Source organism: Crinia signifera, chromosome 4, assembly GCF_055691185.1.
Source record: "Crinia signifera chromosome 4, ASM5569118v1, whole genome shotgun sequence".
Lineage (NCBI taxonomy): Eukaryota > Metazoa > Chordata > Amphibia > Anura > Myobatrachidae > Crinia > Crinia signifera.
The window spans coordinates 277,460,559-277,466,558 of record NC_139220.1 but is presented as its reverse complement, the minus strand read 5'-3'; positions in this window follow the sequence as shown (position 1 = coordinate 277,466,558).

The following is a 6,000-nucleotide window of genomic DNA, read 5'->3' as shown; positions in this document are numbered from 1 at the left end:
GGGTGCAGTGGTAAGTAGGGTCCTGAAAGCTGAAGGGAAGGGCTGTGGGGAGAGTGGATGTGGAACACCCAGAATAGGTGATGTATATGGTGGCTGTACTGTGCCTCATGACCAGTGGTGTGGCTGCAGCACAATTCAAAATTAAAATAGGGGAGCCACACCAGCTGCCAGTGAGTCAGTTTGGAATAGAAGTTGGTGGCAGTGGGTGTGTATCCCATATTTGAATTTTGAACTGTGCTGCAGCCAAACCTCTGGAGCCACCACTGCTCACTGCCTTAAACCTAACCTCATGAAGTGTGAGAAAAGGAAAGAGTGAACTCGTCTCAGTGAAAGAGAGCATTTTTTAGTGTAAATATTACAGCCAAGTCACTTGCCCAAGAACTAGAAGGAAGTGTGGCCTCACTATTATGAAATACAGGATTTGCTAATAGGAGGAGTTAGTAAAGACTATTAAGATTCTAACCGTTCTTCACCTTATGCCAAGGTGACCAAGCAGTCATTTAAAGTCAAGTAAATGACGGGGAATCACCAGTTTGTGCATATGTAAGAAGCAAATGAAATAGAATAGACAAACTTATTGGGTACCCCTAAATACAGGTAAAGGGTCACTATGTACAATCAGTGAGGTCGTTGGGGAAGAAGAAAATAAATTAACACAATGTGGATCAGAGGAGCCAAGTCCCTAATTGCTAAGATATTATGCAAATTAGGCCATAGGATCGTATACAGGGGGAAATTTACCAATATGAAAAACCTAGTTTTTCGTATTGGTATTTTCCCTACGACTGCATACGACTGTTTAAGTCGTATGCAAAGTCGTGTTCCGGAGGATCAGTTACAAAGCAGTCATATACGACTGCTTTGTAACCCACCGATGTCGTAGGAATTCGTATTAGCGGCCGTATATACGGCCGCTAATACGAATTATTTCTAGCAGTCTGCACGGATCAGTCAGATCCGTGCAGGCTGCAATGTGTAAAAAAAAATTGAAAAATAAATAAATTAAAAAAAAAAAACGGCGTGGGGTCCCCCCCACAGCCGAAACCAGCACCAGGCTGACAGAGCCTGGAGCCGGTAATTAAAAATCAGGGAACCCGACAAATAGGGGTTCCCCGATTTTTAACAACCAGCCCCAGGCTCCAGATCCGGGGCTGGTTCCCAAAATACGGGGGACAAAATGACTAGGGGTCCCCCGTATTTTAAGAACCAGCCCCAGGCAAAACCAGCCAGCAGGGTAATGCCACAGCCGGGGGGAGACTTTTTATGCAAGTCCCCCCGGCCAAAGCATTAACCCTACCGACCAGTCAGCCTGGCCAGGGGCCCTGGGGGAGTGGGGACCCCCCCCAATAAAGGGGTCCCCCCCCTCCAGGACTTACCTGACCAGGCTGAAGCCTGGTGCTGTCCTCGATGCCCCTGGGCGGTGGGCATCGAGCTGATAAATGGTGTAAAAAAATAGAACAAACTATTGTTTTTTACTGTGGCACTACAAGTGCCAGCAAGCCTCCCCAGCAAGCTGGGACTTGGAGAACCACAAGTCCCAGCCTGCTGGGCATTAAAGGGCCCGCTGGGTCTTGTAGTGCCACAGTAAAAAAAATAGTTAAATAAAACGCACTGACACCCATTTTAAATAAAAGTTTAATACACACATTACATACATACTGATACTTACCTTTCTTGATCCCGTAGGTAGCCCTGGTCCTGATGTCCTGTGTCGTCCTCCAGGTCCATGTCGGCTGAGAAAGTCGGCTCCTGATTGGCCTGCTAGGCGGCCAATAGAATTCAGTCTGAGGAGAGGCGCCGAATATGAAACTTCTCAGCATCTCTCCTCAGCGCGATGCAGAGACAGCGGAGACAGCGGGGACCGGCGACAGCTTCAACATTACCTGGATTACGTCGGATCAAGAGAAGACTTCTTCAGCGCAGGACCAGGTGAGTAGGATTTCCTTCCACAGCTCCAACATGGATTTCTTCGGACCCGGACACCGCCATGGACCTGGAGGACGACACGGACCGTCGACATGGACCTGGAGGACGACGCAGACAGCCAGGGCCGGTGCAAGGCATCTAGGCGCCCTAGGCAAAACCTACAGGTTACCGCCCCTCCCCCCCCCATAGAGGGGTTTCATCATCCTCTGCATGGTGACAGTAATAATTTTTACAAGGTTGGGGGGGGGGTGGGGGTCGGGTGTCCCCCAACCTTGTAAAAAGCAAGCACCACTGTGTACAAAAAAATAACTGCCAGTAACACCCGATCCCCCCCCCTCCCCCCAACTCGTAAAAATAATTATTGTCACCATGCAGAGTAGGATGAAACCCTACAGAGTATGCAGAGTAGGATGAAGCAAGCACCTTTGTGCCACCATCCAGAGGGAGAGGATGAACAGCTTGGACGGTGTGACCGAGTAGCTGGGCGGGGGGCGGGCAGCGGCGGCTCCTCCACCCGCCGGAGATTTACAAGACAGGAGCTGGAGCATTGCTCACTCACTGTCTGACTGTGCCGCTGACTTGCCGGCGGGGGCTGCTGCCGCCGCCGAAGTTTCCCGCTGGCTGCTAGCTGTAGGCCCACCTGGCCAGGCCTGATGACTTGCGACTGACTAATCCGTTAACCCCCTTGGTGGCTGCAGCAGCGCAGCAAGGTACTAACTGGGCGGGCTGCGGCGGGGGGACGGGGTGTGGGAGGGCCGAATATACTTACATAATAGCTGCACACACTTGTTTCTGTAGTCCTGGCTGACTCCTGCAGCTTGCTTCTTCTTGATTCTCTCCTCTCCTCTCCTCTGTGGACTGCGGTAGCGACGTAGCGTGCGTAGCAGAGGCGGAACTAGCGAGTTGTGGGCCTAGGTGCAAAAATATGCTTTGGGCCCCCCCCCATTATATTTTCAGCTATTTCTGTTTATTTTTGTGTTCATTCTAGCACACGCTATCTTTGAAAACCCATGCAGTTCCTCTTCCCTGCCTGGGGTGTCGCTCTCTGCTGTGGTGTTTCTAGCACAGTGTGGTCTGTATATCAGCACTAATATACAAACCAGACCTGTGCTAGAAACACCAAAGCAGACCGCGACATCTCAAGCAGGGAAGAGGTGCTGCATGGGTTTTCAAAGATGGGGGGGGGGGCAAGGTGATGAGGGGGTGAGGATGACAGGGGGACGGAATGGGGTGAGGTTACGGAGGAGGAGGGGTTAGGTGATGGGCTGGCAAGAGAGGGTGAGGGGATATGGAGGGCAAGAGGGTGTGAGGTGTCAGGGGAAAAGGGGTGAGCTGACAGTCAGTGAGATGGGGGGGGCAGAGGGCTTGAGGTAATGGGAAGAAAGCGACAGGGGGTGAGAGGATGAGGTGGCGGGGTGTGAGGTGATGGCTGCGAAAGGGGGGTGAGTTAACACTCAGGTGGAAGTGGAGAGAAGAGGCGGGTCCCATTCTTACCATAATAAGCAGGTCTCCCGTTCCCTGGTCATCTGCTGCTCTCCGGCCGTCTCCACGGGTCTCTTGTGCCCCAGACGCTAACGACCGCTGCTCTGCTGCTTCTACTGTGTGCTTATTGGTGACTGGAGGAGGAACCGTCATATAGGTGTTACTGAGCGAGCTGCTGTGTGCGCACATCTTACATATTATACACTAAGTGCACGTCACCTGCCTACTGTGTGCTTATTGGACACCTGAGTGCCGCATCCCCATTGCCACATGAAGGTTTCCCTAATTCAAACATCATCTCCTGAGCCCCTATAATACCCTAATGACCCAGAGCAGAGATTGGCAGAGCCCTTATATGGGGAACAATATGGGCCTATGGGGGAACGAGGCAGTGAACTCCTGATGGAGTTATCAATGGATGGAACATTCCAGTGGTTCCACCTCACGCTGCCAGTCTGTGCTCACTGCACTATGAGGCGCCTGTGTTATTACTTACAGTGCTGGCTGTGTCTGGTCCTCGGTCCCTGTCCAAGGCTGCTCTCCTGCTCCTCCGTCCTCACGATCACAGCGGCCATTTGAAATGTGTGATGCTGGCTCACAAGCCAATCGGAGCTCACATGGTACAGCAGCCAATCAGGAGCCGCCACTGCCTGATTGACTGCTGAGCTCCGGCTCACTAACCCCTGCAGGCACCATCAAGTGCCTGTAGGTGCGGTAGGGCAGGGAAGGACCCCACAGCAGCAGCCGCTGATCGGGCTCAAGTGACGGCAGCGCGGCACCGCCGCTGTCACTCACTACCCGCGCGGCAGATAAAAAAAAAAAGTCAGAAATGAGAGGGGGGGGGGGGGGCACGTGCCCGGGTGCCCCCCCCTAAGTCTGCCAGACCGCCACTGCCTGCTGTATGCGGCTGCAGCTGTAGCAGTCAGCACAGCCCGGCACCGCACCTCTCAAACGCTGGGCACTTCAAAGCCTAGGGGGTCGTCGAACTCCCCATGTATCCATCCACTCCTGACTCCCTGCTGCCAGCCTGGCAGGCCCGACCGGCCACATAACCCCAGCCACTCGCACATGTGCGCACTGCGCAGCGCTGCACATTATGATTTAAATCAGGGCTGGGCAATTGTGGCCCTCCAGATGTTGAGGAACTACACATCCCAGGATGCCTTGCATCAGTTTCAACATGGCCACATAGCAAAACTAATGCAAAGCATCCTGGGATGTGTAGTTCCTTCAACATCTGGAGGGCCGCAATTGCCCAGCCCTGATTTAAATAAAAGAGGGGGGACTTCGGCATGCCGGGCGGACGGTAGCACCGGGCCCCTTTGATCCCTTGGGCTCCGGTGCACTGCACCGTCTGCACCGGCGGTAGTTCCGCCCCTGGTGCGTAGCGTAGTAGCTTCCTGCTGCTTCTGCTGCTGGCCGGCCAGGCCGGCTCACTACCGCCCTCCAGTGGCCGGCGCCCTAGGCAAATGCCTAACCTTGCCTAGTGGTGGCGCCGGCCCTGCAGACAGCCGACATGGACCTGGAGGACGACACAGGACATCAGGACCAGGGCTACCTACGGGATCAAGAAAGGTAAGTATCAGTATGTATGTAATGTGTGTATTAAACTTTTATTTAAAATGGGTGTCAGTGTGTTTTATTTAACTGTTTTTTTTACTGTGGCACTACAAGACCCAGCGGGCCCTTTAATGCCCAGCAGGCTGGGACTTGTGGTTCTCCAAGTCCCAGCTTGCTGGAGAGGCTTGCTGGCACTTGTAGTGCCACAGTAAAAAACAATAGTTTGTTCTATTTTTTTACACCATTTATCAGCTCGATGCCCACCGCCCAGGGGCATCGAGGACAGCACCAGGCTTCAGCCTGGTCAGGTAAGTCCTGGAGGGGGGGGACCCCTTTATTGGGGGGGTCCCCACTCCCCCAGGGCCCCTGGCCAGGCTGACTGGTCGGTAGGGTTAATGCTTTGGGCGGGGGGACTTGCATAAAAAGTCTCCCCCCGGCTGTGGCATTACCCTGCTGGCTTGTTTTGCCTGGGGCTGGTTCTTAAAATACGGGGGACCCCTAGTCATTTTGTCCCCCGTATTTTGGGAACCAGCCCCGGACCTGGAGCCTGGGGCTGGTTGTTAAAAATCGGGGAACCCCTATTTGTCGGGTTCCCTGATTTTTAATTACCGGCTCCAGGCTCTGTCAGCCTGGTGCTGGTTACAGCTGTGGGGGGGACCCCACGCCGTTTTTTTTTTAATTTATTTAATTTTTCTATTTTTTTACACCGAAGCCTGCACGGATCTGACTGATCCGTGCAGGCTAAAACGCAAATACGACATGAAAATGGTGTTCTATTTTCCTGTCGTATTTGCGTGGGTGTTTTACACCACTTAGCAGCCGTATTATCAATACGGCTGCTTAGTAAATCAGGAACCACCATTCTTTTGAATGGTGATTTCTGTCGTATCCTATCGATGGTGTAGGACATTCGTATTTGTAAATACAAATACGAATGTTCCATCTTTAGGACTACGAATTGTTGTATTTTTGGGATTGTAAATCCCGAAAATACAAATTCGTAAAAAAAAGGTGTATTTCTCCCTACGAATA